The sequence below is a fragment of the Balaenoptera physalus genome, assembly GCF_965194825.1.
Source record: "Balaenoptera physalus genome assembly, chromosome: 10".
NCBI classification, from domain to species: domain Eukaryota; kingdom Metazoa; phylum Chordata; class Mammalia; order Artiodactyla; family Balaenopteridae; genus Balaenoptera; species Balaenoptera physalus.
In genome coordinates this window covers 17,608,846-17,628,911 of record NC_138889.1, presented here as the reverse complement: position 1 = coordinate 17,628,911, position 20,066 = coordinate 17,608,846, and the positions used below count along the sequence as shown (strand labels likewise).

Below are 20,066 nucleotides of genomic sequence, written 5' to 3'. Positions count from 1 at the left end.
ATTGGGTGGATGTTTGTCTTCTGCCGAGAGCTACCAACCAGTCTGTCTCTCATATCTGGACAGTGCATGGGGACAGCAGCCCTGGCTCTGAACTGCCCCATCTTCTCCAACTGTTAGAATTTTCTTTACTCCCCTCTCTTCCTGGTTGCCCCTCTCCACTCTCCTCTGCGGACTTCATGCTGCCTGCAGTCGCCTGGAACCCACCCCTTCCCTAGGCACCCGCTCCGGATACCCCTCTAAGATCTGATCTGGGGCGGCAGGACTAGTAGTGGTGCCACGAAATAAGAATGGTAATAATAATGAAGGAATGAATGACCATCTGTTAGGTTCTTAGGATGTGCCAGGGCCCTGAGCTAAGTGCTTTATAATGCATTATTTCATGTAATACTTCTAACAATCTCATGAAGGATCACTGAATCATTTTATAAGACCTGATTTATAAAAGAAGAAACTGAGGCTCCGAGAGGTCACACAACTCGCCCAGGGTCGCTCAGATAGCAAGTTGCTGCGCTGGGATTCAGACTCTGAAGGGGATGTTCTTTCTCCTGCAGAGAGGACTGGGGAGCTGGGAAGGCCAAACCCCTGGCTCCTCCCTCTCCTGCTGTCGCAAGGGCTCAGGGAGCCCAGCCCCGTCTATTATCCCCCTTCCCCGCCTCCGTCCCATCTGAGACGGCCAGAAGCAGGGTTTCTTCACCTCGGTGGACACCCGAAGACCCACCATTAGTGTTTGGACACGCTCTTTGTCTGTTTCATATGAAACTAATGAATAGAGACCTTGGAGGAAGTCACTTTAATCCCTTGATCCCGTTTGTTGAGGGGAAAAAAAAGACAAACTCAGAAAGTATTTCCTTCAAGGATGTCAGAGTGGGGCCCTGTGTTCTTTCCTACAGTCGGCCAGCGAAGTAAGAGGCCCCAGGCAGACGTTTCTCTGGAGCATTCAGTCAGCAGGAAGTCCCTCCTACAGGGCACCATGGCACTGTCCCTGGGGACCAGAGTCCCTTTAAGACCTTTCTCATCTTTTCCCAACCTCCTGCCCTGCTGGCCCTGCCCCAGCTCCTGAGGCATCATCAGCTCAGAGCTGGTGGGGCTGGGGAGGAGCTTTTCCCCGCAGCCTTTCTACTCTGGGTTGGCTTCTGTAGTTCCTAGCTCCTGCTTCATAACCCTTGGTGCTGTTCTGAGTGCCTTGTTGCTACCAATTCATTTAATCCTCCCAGTAATCTGGTAGGGTGTGCACCATTCCCATTTTACGGATGGGCAAATGGAGGCACGGCAAGATTAGTGACTTCTCCAGGGGCACAGCCTGGAAGTGTTGGAGACAGATGTGAACCTCCATAACCGAGTCCACGGCTCAGACTCCTCCTTATTGGTACTGGATGCTGGGGACATTTAAAGTGATCTTTTCTTTTTTTTTTTTGGCAGGCTGGCCTAGGAAACTTCCTACTGTGAATAACACTGATCTACATGCCAAGCTCCAAGCAGCTGACGTATTAATGAGCATAGCTGTGGCCTGCCTGCTTTTTGTGTCCCCCTCAGAACTTGAACAAAAGGCACACTCCATGGGTGTTGGGTAGGTGGTTGATTGATTGGATTTTTACTGGCAGGAAGCTCCACTGGCTTCCACAGCTGCTGAGGTTGGAGAAGGAAAGGAGGGAGGAGGCGTGGTGGTCCACGGGAATGGGTCCCCCTATGAGCAGCTCAGTCCTGGGGTGTGTGCCATGCCTCTTCCTTGGGTAGAGTGCCAGGCAGACACTGTGGGTCCCTGTGAAGGTGGCAAAGCAGATGTGTTCCCATCCCCCTCTCAATCTAGTAGACCCTTCATTCCTCTTCTTCAGACTGGGAAGCTCTCCGCCCCGGGAATCTGCAGGATGAGCTGAACTGGACTTGCTTACAGGAGGGTAATCCGTAGGGCCAGCTGTGCTTACTCCTCTCGGGCTGCCGTGGGATGGAGCTCCGTGGACCTCCCGGGCCAGTAAGGGGAAACCACATGAGGCTTGACTCCTGCCTCCCACCCGGGGAGGGAGGTCGGGCTGTATAGAGAGACACACACAGGTTAGTTCTAACAGGTGTCTGCTTTCTGCCTCCGGCTCAGGGGCCCACACCTGCTGCTATGTGTCCAGGTACCCCACCTGTTTGATCCCCACTGCGGGGGACTGGGGGTGGGGAGACCGGGGAGAGCTGGGAGGAGGGGAAGGAGATGTAACATACTGAGCCGAGAGCACTCAGGGAAATAAAGGATCTATTTTTTTTTTCCATTTGTTCTCAGCAAACATTTGTCATTTAATTTCTTCCTAATTACACAATTACGTAATTATGTAGTATTAGTAAAATAAAGCCTAAAGACATTTGAGTGAAGAATTACTTAAGTAAATAATGTCTGACTGAAGTAATTATTTCCGGGGTTTTCTTTTTTAAAGTAGAATTGGATGAAGTTAGTCCAGGCATTGTTGCGGAGCTGAGTGGGAGTGGGGACTGTACAGCCAGGGGGCAGAGATAAAGCTCCCCTGGTCCTCCTGGGGTTTAGCTCCCAGCATCTTAGAACTTTCCTCCCTCTGTAGATGAGGCGCCGATGGCAAATTCCAGCTCTGCTATTGGCTAGTGGCTTGGGAACTAGCTTCCGTTTTGAGCCACACTGGGCCCGTCAGAAGGGCTAGTTCCTGCCCCAGTGGGAGAGGAGGATGAGGGAAGTACTCAGTTACTGAGGGCTGTGCCTCGGCCTCCCCAGGTTTACAAAGAGGCAGCCATACATGAGACCACCAGGTCCGTAAAGAGACCACCCCCACCCCAGCTGCAGGGTGAGGGACTAGGTCCCGTGAAGTGCTGGGGGGCGATATGGTGGCAGAGGTGGACGGAAGATCTCAGGGCTGCAAAGCTACCTGGAGACCTTATGTGGACAGGTCACCCGGGGTCAGGTGCCGTTTGCCCTGGGCATTTCCTTCTTGGCCTGCAGGGCTGCAGAGAACACAGTTTCCTTCAAGGTTGGCACTCAGCGCCCCTAAGCCGCGGTAGACTTTGACCTGGCAGTGTGCTTAAGGGGGAAGGAAGCAGCCCTCCCAGAAGGGGCTGGGAGGCCTGGGATGAAGGGAACTCTTGGATGAGGCTGGTGGCGATGCTGCCAGAGTACCTCCTGGATGCCTGCTTCAATCTGCCCTTGATAAGACCAGAGGTCAGCTCTCAAGACACGAGCCCCTTTTCTCCACACTTCAGAGTTTGGTGAAGGACTGACCCAGCAGCTTCTTATAGAAGGTGATTCCTGGGGGAATCAGGCCGACCTGTGCTCCCTCCATCTCTCCCCTCTTCCCATCACTACAGTGCTTGCTTATCCTTCAGAAGAGAGTCACTCATTCCTTTGATCTGGAGGGCTTGTCCCTCTCTGAAATCCTCCTTGTGCAATGGAGCCCCAGACAAGGTAGGTCCTTAAGACTTCTCAGCTTTCTCCTTACGGCAATAGAACCAATATATTCCTCCCCTGGAGCTGTGTTTTAGTTTCCTGAGGACTTGCAGTCCCTGCTGAGGCCCTGGGAAGCTGAGGTATATGTCACTGATCTTCTGTACTTCTGGTGCTGGTGGGTGTCAGACAAGAGTTGCAGATCACGCCGCCCTGCCTGCTGCAAATCTCCGAGAGCTCGAAGGAGACCAGCTTGAACAGGAAGCACGTAAGCCTTCGCAGCCTTCTCACTGGGGCCATGGCTTTGGGCCTGTGATTGGCAGCTCACTGACACCAGCATTCTTTGAGAAAGGAACACAAAAGAGGCTTCTGGAAAGTTACTGAAGCCACGGGAGAGTATTGGCAAGGAATGCTGACACAGTCCTTCAGGCCGAAAACTGTAAGGTGGGTTCAAAACATCAGTTTTTCTTGAGTGGTTTATCTGTTGCTCATTGAGCTACAAATATTTGGAAGTATTTAGTAAAGTTGAAGATACATTGCCCTACAATTGGGCAACTGTACTCTAGGCACAGGCTCTAGAGAAACATATAGGTGCAAAAAGAGACAGACACCGGAGGAATCATAGCAGCATTGTTAGTAACAGGAGAAAAAAAAAAGAATAAACAACCTAAATTTCTATTAACAAGAGAATGAAATGAATAAGTTGAGTAAGTTGTGAAATACTCATTGAATGGAGTTCTTTTCAGCAATAAAAATGAATGAAGTGGAACTACATGTATCAACATGGATGATTCTATGAAACACCATGGAGCTAAAAAAGCATGTTGCAGAAGAGTATATACACTGTGATACCACTTAGAAAAGCTGTAAGCGATGCAAAACCAAACCATGTACTCTTTATGAAGAATACATAGGAATGTCGACACCAAATTCAAAGATGGTCAAATTCAAGAGCGTGGGAATAGGGAGTGGGAGGGAGGGTTGGGAGGAAGGGGCTGTAGTACGTGGGCATCCAACCTTATTGGTCATGTTTTATTTATGATGCTGGGATATGGGCACAAGGGTATTTATCATAATATTCCTTAAATTTTCTGAGTGGTTGAAATATTTTCAGAAATATTTTACAGTATTAAGAAATAAAAATGTGAAAATCCAAACAACAACTAAGGACCCCCTCGGCTTTTCTCAGAAGTGCCAGGATGTGGTGTGTGTGTGTGTGTGTGTGTGTGTGTGTGTGTGTGTGTGTGGTGTATACATTCATGTGTGTGAGTCTGAGATGGCAGAGGTGGGTGGTGAATAGTTGGGGTGAAGAGCAGTGTAGAAGACCTCAGATAGACAGGGTCATAGCTGGCTCCTGGGAAGTTTTCTGGGTTGAATACTTATTCAGTAAAGTTCCTCTCTTCACATAATATTTGCCTACGTAAGAAGCTAAATATTCAGTGAGTAATTAGCCAGTTCAAATTTGTGGTATGAAAAGACAATTCTTTCTAATTATAGGGATGTCAGTTAAAAGATGCCACACTGGGATGCCATTCACTGCCAAGACAGCCTTAATAAAATTCTCACTGTGATTTAGATTCAAAAAGGTTAAAAAAAAAAAAAAAGACACCATGATTTTTGATAATTAAATATTTACGAGAGCTGAGAAAATAAGTCACACTAATGTTTCAGGCTAATCAAAAGCTCTTAAAAATAAGTTCCAGTAAGGATATTGTTGCTCTCACAGCTCTGCTGCCAGGTTCACAGATTTTCTGGACTAACAACAGAATCACGGCCGACTCTCCTGGAGGGTCTGACGGGCAGTCCTTACACATCCATCTCTCCTGGAGACATTATTTAATTTACAGTTACTTTTCTGCTTTGTAATTTTACATAGTCCCACTGTTGTCTGCTCCCTCCCCCCAGTTAGATTCTAAGTGACATGACTACAGAGCTGTGTCTTTTTTAGGGGGTGGAGGTAGGGATGGGAGGGGAGGTATGTCATCTCTAATCCAGTTCTCTCTGTAAGGGAAGCTCAATAATGAATTGAGCTTGACAAATAGTTAATGCGATAGAAATTGTACCCTGACTTGAAATTTAGCTCCAATGCTCTCTGGCTGTGAGCCATTGGACAAGTGACTTTAACCTGTCTCAGTGTCAGTTTTGTTTCTGTAAAATGGGGATATTACACAACTACCTTAAAGGATTCTTTTTTTTTTTAATTGCAGTATAGTTGATTTACAATGTTCTGTTAATTTCTGCCGTACAGCAAACTGATTCAGTTATATATACGTTCTTTTTTTTACATTCTTTTCCATTATGGTTTATCATAGGATATTGAATATAATTCTCTGTGCTATACAGTAGGAGCTTGTTGTTTATCCATTTTATATATAATAGCTTACATCTGCTCACCCCACCTCCCACTCCATCCCTCCCCCAGCCACCTCTCCCTTGGCAACCACAAATCTGTTCTCTTTGTCCGTGAGTCTATTTCTGTTTCACAGATAGGTTCATTTGTGTCGTATTTTAGATTCCACATATAAGTGATATCATATGATATTTGTCTTTCTCTGTCTGATTTACTTCACTTAGTATGATAATCTCTAGGTCCATCCAAGATTAAGGTAATTTAAACCCATCTCTTCTTATAGGAGACTTGCAGGCATTGTCTACTCATTTCTGTCTTTACCTCTATGACCTGCTACCCCTCTCTCTGTGGGCAGAGGTCAGCATGAGATCCACCCTTTCTCCCCTCAGCTCCTGGTTTTCTCAGGATATGCTCCCATGACCACAGCTGCTTGGTCCAGGGATGGTAGCTGACCCAGGCTGGGCCAATCTGAGGACTTTCCCAGGATTTTGAATTAAGAACTGAGGAAGCTAGTCAGACCATGTCTGCTTAAGAATACAGTAAATAGGAAACAGCCTAATTGTAGTATATCAGTTAAGATTGGATTTTGCTGCATTTAGCTGAAACCCCCATCCCACCCATGCCACAAAAAAGCACAACTAAACAAAAATAATAATTAAATAAAATAGACATATATGTTGCTCTTCTGTAAAAACAGTCCAGAAGTAGGCAGTGCAGGGCCAGCTGAGGGCTCCAAGGTCAGGCTCCGATCTTTCTGCTTCTCCATCCTCAGGGCAGTTTCCAGCCTCCAAGTTATCTCCTGTTCCAGTAAGGGTGCAGGAACTTCAGTGGTCTTATTTGCATTTCAGGAGGTTGGAAGGACAAAAGGGAGAAAAAGAGCATGGCCCTCATTTTTTAGAAGGCCTAGCTCTTCTCCTCACATCTCATTGACCCAAACCTAGTCACATGGCCAAACCTAGCTGCAAAGATAGCTGGGAAATGTAATCTTTTAGCTGGGAACCATTGCTGCTCAATAAAACTGGGGTTCTAAGGAGGAAAGGAGGAATGCATGTTGTACTAGGCTCCCAGTAATCTCTGCTCCTTGGAGTAATTCTGCCACATAGACAAAGCTGGTCTGTTGTCACATCTCTATATTTCCCATGGCTTGGTTATTTAATCTTAGCTCTGATTATGGTAGATACTCAGGATCCTTTTAATAAATTCCTTCTTTTCTTTCTTTCATTAGAAAAAGTGTCAGTCACAGCCACAAGGGTCCTGCTCTTCCTCTCCTTTAAGACCCCTTTACAGCTCCCTGTGACACTGGAGGAACTCTAACAGCCCTTGTAGGTTTATTGGTTACTTTAACTAGAGGACTGGCTCCCACGTGCGTTCACTTGTGAGAAGGTTGTGGTGCTTTGCCCTCTGAGTTACTCTCTGCCTTTTTGGTGCTAAATCCAAGACTCTCTGGCTCTCTCCTTGGTTCCGGGTCCCAGAACATTGCAGAGAACTTGGAGTTGGTTTCTGCTTTCTTGTTTCTTCGAGTGTTGTCTGCAATCACTGTTGTTTCTCTTCTCCACTTAGAAGCACTGGGAGAGAATATGAGCTCCAATGACTCAGCTATAAAACTGCTTCCTCTCCTCCTGCCTGGCAAGACCCCAGGAGAGGTCGCCAAGACATTGGTCAGTCTGCGGGGTTGTGCCAGGACTCAGCACGCCCTCTTATATCGGCAGAGAGCAAGGTAAGAATAAGGAGAAGAGGCTTTCCTTGGCACTTCTCTGGAGAGTCACTTATACCACAATTCTGGTGACTTCTAGCCTGGGGGTTCAGTTGACCTTGGGAGAGCCTGGAGGTGTGCTTTGGGAGGAGGGCTAGGCATCCTGAAGATTACTTTTTGACAAACCCAGGAACTGCATGGAAACAGGGCCCATTCCACCCCACCCCCACGCCCCATCCCAGGGAGACTGGAGGTGGAGCTCAGAGCTGATCATGGGATTTGCAAGGGCAGGTCATCGTGGTTAGCTGATGGGCATTTGAGAATGCATTTTGTGCTGAGTCTATGGGCAAAACATACTTCTCTACGAGGTGACTTTATTGCTGCAATGAACCTCATCTCTGTGAGTCAGAAGGTCATCCTCTGCAGCAACCATGTGACTGGGAATCACAGAGAAGAGGAATCGAAGGGCCTCCAAAAGTAATTTATTAGCGCTCAATTATTGAGCACTCGTTACCGGCAAGTCCCATGCTAAGAGTAGGTATTATCTTATGTCATTTTTCTCTAACCCTCTGAATTCGGTAATGTTAACACGCCAGTTCAGCAGATGGAAAAACCGAGGCTCGGAGTCATCGATCCCGTTGTCAGAGCCGGGATTCAAATTCAGTGTCTGATCATTCCAAGCCTCTCCCCCTACTCACCACACTCTACCACCTTCTGCAACGTTTACTGAAGGTCCCCACTGTGCCTAAGCTGGTTCCTAGATGCCACAGGCAGGACTGGATCAATATAGAGGCTGCCGTAACCATCTCCAGGAGGCCTGTTTCCCGCCTCCCTTACCATTAAGTTCCTGTGTGTCAACATCACGCAGAGCTACTACTGAGCAATTCGATGGAAATATAATGCAAGCCGCATATGTATTTTTACATGTTTTATTAGGTACATTAAAAGAAATAAAAAGAAGTATCACTGTAGCTCATGCTATCTGCATAAAATATTTTAAAAATCACATTACAGTGGTATATCAGTGCATAGAAAATAAAATCATTCCAACTGAATCAATCCATTGACACTGACACAACCAGTGTTGTTTTTATTTATTTATTTTTATCTTTTATTTTTTCATTGAAATATAGTTGATTTACAATATCGTGTTAGTTTCAGGTGTACAGCAAAGGGATTCAGTTATACATACATATATTTATATCAATTCTTTTTCAGATTCTTTTCCATTATAGGTTATTACAAGATATTGAGTATAGTTCCCTGTGCTATACTGTAGGTCCTTATTGCTTATCTATTTTATATATAGTTGTATGTATATGTTAATCCCAAACTCCTTATTTATCTCTCTCCCGATTTGTTCTGTGTTTTCAGTACAAGAAATGACACACGTTGCTGATACATGTACTACAGTACAACAGTGATATCTAATGGGATACAAAGGTTAAAGTGAAATGTGCTTCTATCAAAACAATAAAAGCGTGTCTAATGCCAAAATATTTTACACTGCTTCTGCTTTTTAATTTAAATTAAATAAAATTAAAAATTTAGTTTTTGGTAGCATTAGCCAGATTTCAAGTGCTCAGTAGCCAAACATGGCTAATGGCTACCATTTCAGACAGTTCAGATCTAGCATCCAATTGAAATTTTTCATGATGCAAATGCACTTAATGCATCCTGAACAGAGAGAAGACATACCAGGCTGGAGGAGGGCGTCTGTACAGAAGAGAAGTGGAGAATGAGGCTGGAATGATGTGGGGACCCATGGGAAAGGGCCACTGTCAGTTTCTGAAAGAGGATAATGCAGTGGGAATGGTAATTTAAGAAGATTAATCTGGATGCATTAGACAGAATGGCTTGCGAGGACACAGGTTAGAGGCAGGACCATCACATTATGGGGAAGGGGAGTTGATAAAGCTGTGAACTACAGTGAGAGTTGCCAGAAAAGGAAAAAAATATGTCGAGAAACATTATGAAGAGTTACTATGAAAAGACAGCCTCTTCAATAAATAGTGTTGGGAAAACTGGGCAGCTACATGCAAAAGAATCAAATTGGACTGCTTTCTCATACCATATACAAACATAAGCTCAAAATGGATTAAAAACTTAAATGTAAGACCTGAAACCATAAAACTCCTAGAAGAAAACACAGGCAGTATGCTCTTTGACATTGGTCTTAGCTATTTTTTTTTTTTAATATATGTCTCCTTAGGCAAAGGAAACAAAAGCAAAAATAAACAAATGGGACTACATCAAACTAAAAACCTTTTGCACAGTGAAGGAAACTATCAACAAAATGAAAAGCAGCCTGCTGAATGGGAGAAAGATATTTGCAAACAATGATAAGGGGTTAATATCCAAAATATACAAAGAACTCATACAACCCAACATCAAAAAAACAAACAACCTGATTAAAAATTGGGCAGAGGACCCAAATAGTTTTCCAAAGGAGACATTTAGATGACCAACAGACACATGAAAAAATATTCAGCATCACAAATTATAAGGCAAATGCAAATCAAAACCACATTGAGGGCTACCCTGGTGGCGCAGTGGTCAAGAATCCGCCTGCCAATGCTGGGGACATGGGTTCGAGCCCTGGTCTGGGAAGATTCCACATGCCGCGGAGCAACTAAGCCCAGGCACCACAACTACTGAATCTGCGCTCTAGAGCCCGTGAACCACAGCTACTGAGCCCGCATGCTACAACTACTGAAGCCTGTGCGCCTAGAGCCGGTGCTCTGCAACAAGAGAAGCCACCGCAATAAGAAACCCACGCACGGCAATGAAGAGTAGCCCCAGCTCGCCACAACTAGAGAAAACCCGCGTGCAGCAACGAACACCCAACGCAGCCAAAAATAAATAAATAAATAAATTTATTTAAAAAAAAAAACACATTGAGATACCACTTCACATTTATGAGAAGGTCTATTATCAAAAAGACAACAAATAGCAAGTGTTGGCAAGAATGTGGAGAAAAGGGAACCCTTGTACACTTACTGGTGGGATAGTAAATTGGTGCAGTCACTATAAAAACCAGTATGGAAGTTCCTAAAAAAATTGAAAATGGAATTACCATATGATCAAGCAAATCTACTTCTGGGTATTTTCCCAAAGAAAACAAAAGACTAATTTGAAAAAATATATGCACCCCAATGTTCAGTGTAGCATTATTTATAATAGCCAAGATATGGAAGCAACCTAAGTGCCCATCAATAGAAAAATGGGTAAAAAAGATGTGGTGTATATATACAATGGACTATTACTCAGCCATAATAAAGAATGAAATCTTGCCATTTCCAACAACATGGATGGACCTAGAGGGTATTATGTTAAGTGAGATAAGTCAGACAAAGTTAAAAACACTGTATGATATCACTTATACGTGGAATCTAAAAAATAAAAACAGGAGAAAAACCATAACAAAACATAAACAGACTCACAGATACAGAGAACAAACAGGTTGCTGCTGTGGGTGATGGGGGAATAAGTGAAATAAGTGGAAGGGATTGGGAGGTACAAACTCCCAGTTATAAAATAAATAATGAATAAATAAATGTAATGTACAGCATGGGAAATACAGTTAATAATATACAAATAACTTTTATGGTGACAGATGGTGGCTGGACTGGTCATGGTGATCATTTTGTAATAGATGGGAGTGTCAAATTACTATGTTGTGTACCTGAAATTAATATAACAGTGTAAGTCAATTATACGTCAAAAAAAAAAAAAGGGGTTACTATGGGTCAGTGGTTGGATGCATAAGGGGAACAAGAAAGGGGGAGAGTTGACGATGACCCTGAGGTTTTGCGCCTCCGACAATAGAAAATGTTAATACCACTGATAGGGATGAAGTCAGGAGGGAAAGCAGGCTGGGGCCAGGGTGGGAGGAGATAGCTGATGAGTTCAATTTTGTACAGACTGGGTTTGCACTAATTCCTTCCATTATCTCTCCTCTTTACCGCTCCTCCTCTCTCCTCCCTCTTACGTTTCCCTTCCTTCCCTCCTTTTCCTGTCTCTTTCTTCTCTTGAAATAGATTAATTGAGCACCCATCATGTGCTAGAGACAAAGAAGTTTAACAGACATTTTCCAGGCCTGATGAAGGACCACTGAGGGGGTGGTGGGTACTTCATCAAAGACAACTAAATAAAATTTCCTCCTTATTTCCTTCTGCTGTACCTGGCATGCCTCTTGATATTTGGCCTGGGATGGGAAGTGGAGGTGGCAGGATGAAAGGAGTATAAAGATTGTTCGTGTTTCTTAAGCATTTAGTACGGGTCAGGCACAGTTCTAAACATTTCACTGTGACTTCGCCATCACATTGAAGAGCATTATTTCCCCCTTGACAGGTAAGAAAAATGAGGCACAGAGAGATAAAGTCACTTACCTAAGGAAGCACAACTGGTAAGTGGTAGGCGGGATTTGACTCTTACAATTGGTGTTGAATATTCACTGTGAGTTGGGTAAAAAGAGTCAGTCACCTTGTTGTGGGCTGATTTTTGCATCCTCCCCAAATTCCTTTGTTGAAGCCCTAACCCCCAATGTGATAGTAATATTTGGAGGTGGGGCCTTTGGGAGGTAATAAGGTTTAGATGAGGTCATGAGGGTGAGACCCTCTTGATGGGATTAGTGCCCTTATAAGAAGAAGAAGACAGAGAGACCCCACTCTGTCCATGCACAAGCACCAAAGAAGGGCCGTGAGAGCACACGGCAAGAAGGCGGCCGTCTGCAAGCCAGGAAGAGGACGTTCAGCAGGAACTGAATCTGCCCACACCTTGATCTTGGACTGCCCAGTCTCCAGAACTGAGAGGAATAAATGTCTGTTGTTTAAGGCACCCAGTCTATGGTGTTTTGTTAAAGCAGCCTGAGCTAACTAAGACATCGTACCACAGGGGTGCCTTGCCTTTCCAGCCCTTTCTGAAGGGCAGGCTTTTCACAGGGTGGGTGGCTCCCGTGAAGCCTCTGGGGGGTTTTTCCTTCCACAAGTGGGGCTGGTGACCAGCAGGAGTTTGTGCGGAAAGCAAAGGACTGACCGCCGTCCTCCTGCCAGCAGAGAGAGAGGTCAGATGGGGGATGCTTTCTTCCAGCACCTCTCCTTATTGTTAATCGAGTGACTGCTCCCAGGGATCTGGTTTTCTGCTCTGAATGCTGTGTTTTGATGATGTTTTTCTAATATAGTTACCCACCTGCAAGTACATCCCAGAAAAAAAGGCCTTCAAATGGAATAGGAGCCGGGTGAGGGGGGAGGTAGGGGATGGGGAGGCGATGGGAAATATTGCACTGCTCCCGTACAGCAGCTCAAGGGATTTATTCTAGGCTTTCAGAGCCAAGTGAATATTGCTTATTCATGTGCAATCTAATCCTCCACGTGGCCTGGGGGCTGAGAGCAGCAGGGATGACCTGGTTGCAGAGGGGCAAGGAGGGGCTGGAGGGCCCGTCCCTGGGCACTGTGGGGCAGACCTGGCATCCTGTGCTCTGGGAGGGCTGGCGCTGGAAGAAGGTGTCCCTTGAATGGCTCGGATGCAGGGGCAATGACTGGGAGGGAGTTAGTATGGGCTGGAGGTAGATTGGTGATCAGACTCAGGATGTCTCAGTGGATTCAAGGTACAGAGTGTGCGACTCAAACATCTAGGGGACAGAAATGCCAGGCGCCCCTCCGCCATGCCCCCTTGAAAGGACAGCCGAGCCGCAGATTGATGCACACTCCCAGGCAGAGAATATCTTAATCACCCACTCGGTGGGCGATGGATCATCAGAGCAAGAGCAGCAGAGCTACTCTTCGGCCACCCCGAAGCTCTGACTTGATAACATGTGATAATTCACTTAGGGGCACAGGGAAGGAGAAGATTTCCCAACTGCGGCTAACCAGTGCTGAAGACCTGAAAACAGCCGCTTGGGACTGCTTTTATGTTCAGCTGTCGGCTTAGAAGCAGATGTCTAAGTGAACCTGGACATGGGTCAAACAAATATGCTGGGAACTGCGTGCAATGCACGGATCTGTTGTTATATCCGGCGGAGGGCCTGTGTGCCCAACCTGCTCCCCTCCAGCCACACAGAAGAAGAGACAGAGAAGAAGGCAATACCTCTCTGTAACATCTGATGGGGTTTGGGGGGTGGTTCTAGCACAGAGACATCACTGAACAGCAGGCAGTCACCTCTGCAGGGCACAGTGATGGAGTGGGAAAGATAAAGTGGCCCTTTTTGACCAGTGGAAGCTCAGGGACTGGTGACCAGAGGCCTGCTCTCTGGCCACAGGGGCCTTTGACAGTTCAGAGAGTCCAGCTATAGGAGAATCCTGTTTTCTATAGGGAAGGGAAGTGCTCCCTAGGAGCCACTGGGTGGAGGGCACAGACATCTTCCCTAACAACCCATCTCTTCATTTTTCTCTCCATCTCCTGCCAAAGAAGTAACCTACAGTGGTTTTGTTTCAACCAAAAGCTGAATTGGCTTGGGGGGTGGAATCCTGTGGTTATTCTCAACATGGAAAAAGGTAGAGGTCATGCCACATTAGGTATGCCCCATCTAAGGGGCAGGACCACAGGTGTTTTTCACATAAGAACACCTGTGCTGTCCTTTAACTGAACAGGTATAATTAATAGAATAATAGAAATACCAGCAGATATCACTATTAAGTGTTTACCATGCATCAGCCCCTGGGCTAAATAGTTTTGTGAACGTAATCACTTCTGATCCCCCATTAACTCTTCCTGTTGACTTAGCCCTTCTCCTCTGACCTCACAAACACTCACAACCACATTCTCCAGGATTGAAGCATCTGGGAACTCAGACCAAAAATAAACCCAAGTAATCTCTGAGCAGGTGTGCATTACCTTGGGTTGGCTCCAGGTGAATGATTAATTTGCTGATACCTTTACTGGCTGGCTTATGACAGATGGGGATGAGAAGCAGGAAAGCAACTGGACAGGTCAGAAGTGACGAGACACCTGTTTTTTAGACACTGCAGCCACACTATGTAGCTTGTAAATAGTAGCTTGTCCTTGTGGAGATATTCTAGGCTGGCAAAAGTACATGAGAAGGCATTGCAGCACTATTTACAATAACCAGGACATGGAACCAACCTAAATGTCCATTGACAGATGAATGGATAAAAAAGATGTGGCACATATATACAACGGAATATTAGCCATGAAAAGAAAAGAAATTGAGTTATTTGTAGTGAGGCGGATGGACCTAGAGTCTGTCATACAGAGTGAAGTAAGTCAGAAAGAGAAAAACAAATACCATATGCTAACGCGTATATATGGAATCTAAAAAAAAATAATGGTATTGATGAACCTGGTGGCAGGGCAGGAATAAAGACATAAACATAGAGAATGGACTTGAGGACACGGGGTGGGGGTGGTGAGGGGGAAGCTGGGGCGAAGTGAGAGTAGCATCGACATATATACACTACCGAATGTAAAATAGCTAGTGGGAAGCAGCAGCGTAGCACAGGGGGATCAGCTCGGTGCTTTGCGATGACCTAGAGGGGTGGGATAGGGAGGGTGGGAGGCAGGCTCAAGAGGGAGGGGATGTGGGGACATGTGTATGCATATGGCTGATTCACTTTGGTGTACAGCAGAAACTAACACAGTATTGTGAAGCAATTGTACTCCAATAAAGATCTATTAAAAAAAAATTACATGAGAAGTATTCTTAGCCTCCATTTTACAAATGAAGCAACTGAGGTTGAAAGAAGTGGAGTGATTATCCCAAAGTCACATAGCAAGTAAGTTGCACAATCAGGATTTGAACCCCATGTCTGTCTCACAGCAAAACCATACCTGTCTCTTTCTAGACCAAGTCTCAGAACAGAGGAAGTCATGAACAGCCCCATGCTGAATACAGAGGAGACATCCTGCCCAACAGAGTCCACATCGTTGAATAGATATTGCACTGGGGATGAATAAGAATAGGAAAGTTCTATTGCTCTAATAGAAAATACCTTTATAGACTGAAGAGTCATTTCCTACACCAGTTTCTCTTTTCCTTGGCTAAGAGTCAGAGTGATAGACTCTCAGAGATAGAAGGGACATTGGAGGACATCTAGTTCCATCCCCTCTTTTTACAGAAGAAGGCAAAGAGGCCCAGACAGAGGAACCGGGATGTTCAAGGTCACACAGCTAATGAGAGATATGACTGAGCCTAGAATTTGGGAATTCTCACTGTTAGGCCCAAGCTCTTCCCATTGCTCTGTGAACTTTCTTATGTCTTCGGGTTTTTCTCACCTTGAAGGACACATGGCAACTTACCCCAATCTCACTTAGTCTGAAGATGAAATGTTCAAAACAAATTTTTCTACTTTCTCCCTACTCCTTCCCCTCTTCCCATCCAACTAACTGGAAGGATGGTTTGGCACCAGAACAAGCTACCTGAGACAAGGAAGGGGGCACAGATTTCCTCAATTCCTGGATTGGGAAGATATTGGTGTTTTAGTTTTTTAGAAAGTATCTTGAAGGCTTACCTAAAACTGTAATAATAAAGACAGTGTTCTACAGATGAAATGATAGACAGATAGACGAATTGAACATGGCACAGTCTAGAATCAGGCCCCCACACATATTCAGTCACCTCATTTATGATAAAGGTGACTGCAGTGCCGTGGGGACAAGGATGGCCTTTTTCAATAAGTGATGCTAAGTCAACTGGATATCCTTATTTGAAAAAAAAATTTTTTTTAAATCCCTACCTCACACCAAACAGATAAATTATAATTCTAAATGAGAATGGTAAAATTATAAAGGCTTTTAGAAAAAAACATGGAAGGATATCTTCAGGAGCCAGGCTAGATAAAGATTCCTTCAACAGGACACAAAATGCTTAACCATAAGGGGAAAAAAATTGATGAATTAAACTACATTAAAATTAATAACTTCAATTAATAATAAAAAAGGTAAAACCACACAACTAAGAAGGCAAAAAAGGTAAGCCACAGAGCTGGAGAAGATATGTGCAAAATATATATCTCTCAAAGGACTCATATTCAGAATATGTAAAGAACACTACAAACCAGTAGGAAAAAGGCAGATAATTCAATAGAAAAAATGGACAAAATACTTGAACTGGCTTTTCCCCAAAGATCTCCAAGTGACCAATAAACATGTGAAAAGGTGCTCAACTCTTTTGATAATCAGGGGTATGTAAATTAAAATCACTGTGAAATATCACCCGGTTTTCAGTGGAATGTTTCAAATAAAAAAGAGACAATGCCAAGTATGTCCTGAGGATGTGGAACAATCAGAACTCAAACACTACTGGTAGGAGTGAGAATTGCAACAACAATTTTGGAAAACAGTTTGGCAGTTTCTACTGATACAAAACACACATTTCTTAGAGCTAACAGAAAAACCGTATGTGTATTTATCAAAAGACAGACACAAGTATGTTCAGAGCAGCATTTTAGTAAAAGCAAAATATTGGAAAAAAAACCAAATATTTATCAAAAATGGAATGGATAAATAAATTGGGTATATTCACACTCTGGGAAACTATATAGAAAAGAGAGAACAAACTATAACCAATGCAGCATCATGGATGAGTCTCATAAATATGGTGAATGAAAGCAAGCAGACACAACCGTGAACATACTAGATGATTCCATTTATATAAGTCAGAAGCAGGTAAAACGAATCTATAGTGTTAGAAGTCAGGATAGTGGTTACCTTTGAAGGGAGATGGTAACTGGGAAGGGGCAGAAGGGGAGTCCCCGGGTAGGGCAAGTGGAAATATTCCTTTGTCTGATATCATGGTGCATTTGGTGAAAACCATTGAGTTGTACATTTACGTTAAACTACCATAAAACATATCTTCAACTTATTTTTCTCTTCTAAAATGGAGGAAAGTCAGGAGAAAGGGACGTAACATATCTATTTATACCTACTTCAAGCCTGCCGTCATGCTAGATTTTACAGGTGTTAGCTCATGTAATCCTCCCAGCCATCCTGTGAGATAGGTGTTAGGTCCTCCATTTCACAGATGAGGAAACTAATACCCCAAAAGTGTAATTGTCCAAGGCCATGCCATTAGCAAGTGCTGGAATGAGATGTGACCTAGGATTTGAATCCAGGTTTGCCTGGGCCAGGAGCCCGTCTTTCCTCCACATCATGGTGCTTTCAAGGAAATGGCCTTAGCGTTGGGGTCAGAAAATCTGGTTTTGAATCCTAGTGCTATCCCTCACATGTTGTGTGACTGTGGGTAAATCGATCTAACTGGTTTTCATCTGTGGTTTGGGGAATTTTGGCCGGGGTGGGAAGGTGATACTGGTAGAAGAGTCTAGAAATGTACACAAAGTCACATCACAGAGCCCTGTACTCAGCAGATGCAGAATCCTTTTTGCTTCATCTAAACCCTACTAGGCATTCATATCCTTCCTAGCAGGCGTTGTGCACCCCAAAGCAAAATTCACCGTGCCCCTCTCCCTGGTGTCACGGTTCAAGTGAATTCAGCTGGAAGTAAACATCAAGGGCAAGTTTGCTGGGAAAAAGGAGCCATGTTCAGCCTGAGGGTGTATGTGAAAGTGGGCAAAAGGCCTTGCTTTGGTGCTGAGGGAGTTTGCTGGTGACCTTATGAAAATGAGCTTCAGGTCTGTTGTTTTAACACCAGCTGGCAGAATTGAGTCGTCTCCCCTTGAGTTGTCTCCTTGATAGGAGAGGTTGGAAACGTGGAGAAGAATCTTCCAAAACCTGCTAGAATCACTCTCTTAAAAACAGCAGATTCTGCAAGCTCCTTTCACAGCAGAACTGAGTGAAACTTTTTTTTGAGTCCCCTAAGAATAGTCAGGAAAATGGATGGAGGGTAAATAGCATCTGTATTTGTTCAACATTATGTCACCTGCCCCACGTTGCTTAATATCTGCTTAGGAATTGGGAGCTCCTTGGGCTGGCAGGGGGAGTGGGGACCTGAGCTCTACAGGGTGCCCTTCAGAACAGGACACGTGGATGGATTTTTTTTATGAACTTATGATCACGGTCCTGTACTATACGTGAGGCACATGAAAAAAGATGCCAGTTCTGGGTAACGTGGAAGAGTTGTCTTTCTGTGTCCACACCTCAAAGACCTTCTCCCCCTTTTAAAGGCTCAGAGATCAGTGCTATGAGGTGGGCGGGGGAAAGCAAGAGTTTTAAGAGGGAGGGATGAGGGGCAGTAAGCAGGAGCCAAGCTCCCAGCCTGCCTGCCCCTACCCCACCCCCCTTGTCTTCACCAAAGTCTTCATGTCTCTGTTCCTAAATTGCACACATTGATCTGCTGTGTGCAAAGTTGCAAAGCAAGTTGGCAGGAGCACTGGATTGTATCAGGTCTATGAGGGAATAAATATACTTGGGGTTTTAGTTTAAATGAGTTGAGAGCTCGGGAATGGCCTGACAGCCATGGGGAGCCCAAGCGTCTGTTTCCCATCAAATAAGTCCCTTTGTAGGTTGCAGCTGTCAGTCAGCGCTGCCCCATGGGTACCTGCCCTTGGAGACAGATGTCCCCACCCACGCTGCTGGCCTGTCACTGCAGAGAAGAGGCGTGGGTGGAAGCGAGGCTGGGGTGGTTGGTGGCCGGTGGCTGGGAAGGTCGTCTTTTTCACACTGCCCTGACCTCTCCCCAGTCAAGGTCTTGTCCCTAATGCATGAGCTTTTCTCAGGGGGAAGGGATAGGCTGAGAGGGGACCCTAGGCTCTGGGTTCTTCATACCCAGCCACCTGGGTACAGCCTGTCTGTTCTGCTACCTTTTCTTATATTAATATCTTGATTAATTCCAGACCAATTGTCCTTTTTTTTCTTCTTATTTCCTAGCCTTTGCAAACCACCTACTCCTCTGTAAGAGTGACTTTGATTGAAGTTTGAAGTTTTCAGGTTCAGCTGTTTTCTAGTTACTTGTTGTTAGAAAATGTAGCAATTTCCCCCCAGTAAAGAGGGAAAAGGTCCTCCTCCCTTCCCCCCTCCTCCCCTCCCCTCCAGGCATCTCCTGATGTGTCATAACTTTAAAAAAGGCCTGCAAGATATAGTTATTTATTCTTCTTCATCCTTCCCTCAACTCGATTTTGGGCTGAGGCCAAAACTGGGGGGAAACGATGAAGCAGCCAACCAAATAGTCTCCTTCAAAGCAGAAGTGTTTGTTCCTGTGACCGCTGCCCTCCTGATGCTGCCGTCTGGGGATGGGGGTGTGCTAGTGGGGAGATTAGGGGGGTCAGGGGTGCACTCAGCACCCGCCCCTGCACGGGCCGGCCCTAACCCGTGGCCAAGGCTGAGTGGTTATGAAAGACCCTCTTGTATTGGATACAGTCAGCCCAGAGGGAGGCCCCCCCCCCAGAAGGTCACTGGCTCCTCCCAGGGTCGACCTTGCTGAAATTTATAGCTCCCCTCAATAAATCTATTGTGTGGCTCCTTAGGAAGCCGTGGGGGTGAGTCAGTGCTTGGGGACCTGGGGAGGTGGAACCAGGCAGGGACCAGGGAAGCCCTGCTGGGGCAGGAGGAGCAGGCAGAGAAGCCAGTGTCCCCTCCCGCCCCTCCCTCTCCAGGCTGGGGCTCTTTTCAGAAGGAGGCGGAGGCTACCTGCACACCCTTGGGGATCTCAGAAGCTTGGCTCCGAATCTCTGCGCCAAACGAGAGGAGGAGGCCCTGGAAGGGAGTTTGTGCCCGGAGAGGACGGG

The 20,066-nt window shown here is 45.3% G+C and overlaps 1 long non-coding RNA gene across 1 annotated transcript in view; it reads left to right on the top strand.

The window, feature by feature from the left end:
• LOC309637118 overlaps positions 1–15,514 on the top strand; it is a 43,919-nt gene extending 28,405 nt beyond the window's left edge. Inside the window, exon 2 of the long non-coding RNA XR_014250420.1 lies at positions 1,420–15,514. This is a non-coding gene — a long non-coding RNA (uncharacterized lncRNA). The remainder of the gene's footprint in view (positions 1–1,419) is intronic.
• Positions 15,515–20,066: the final 4,552 nt, after the last annotated feature.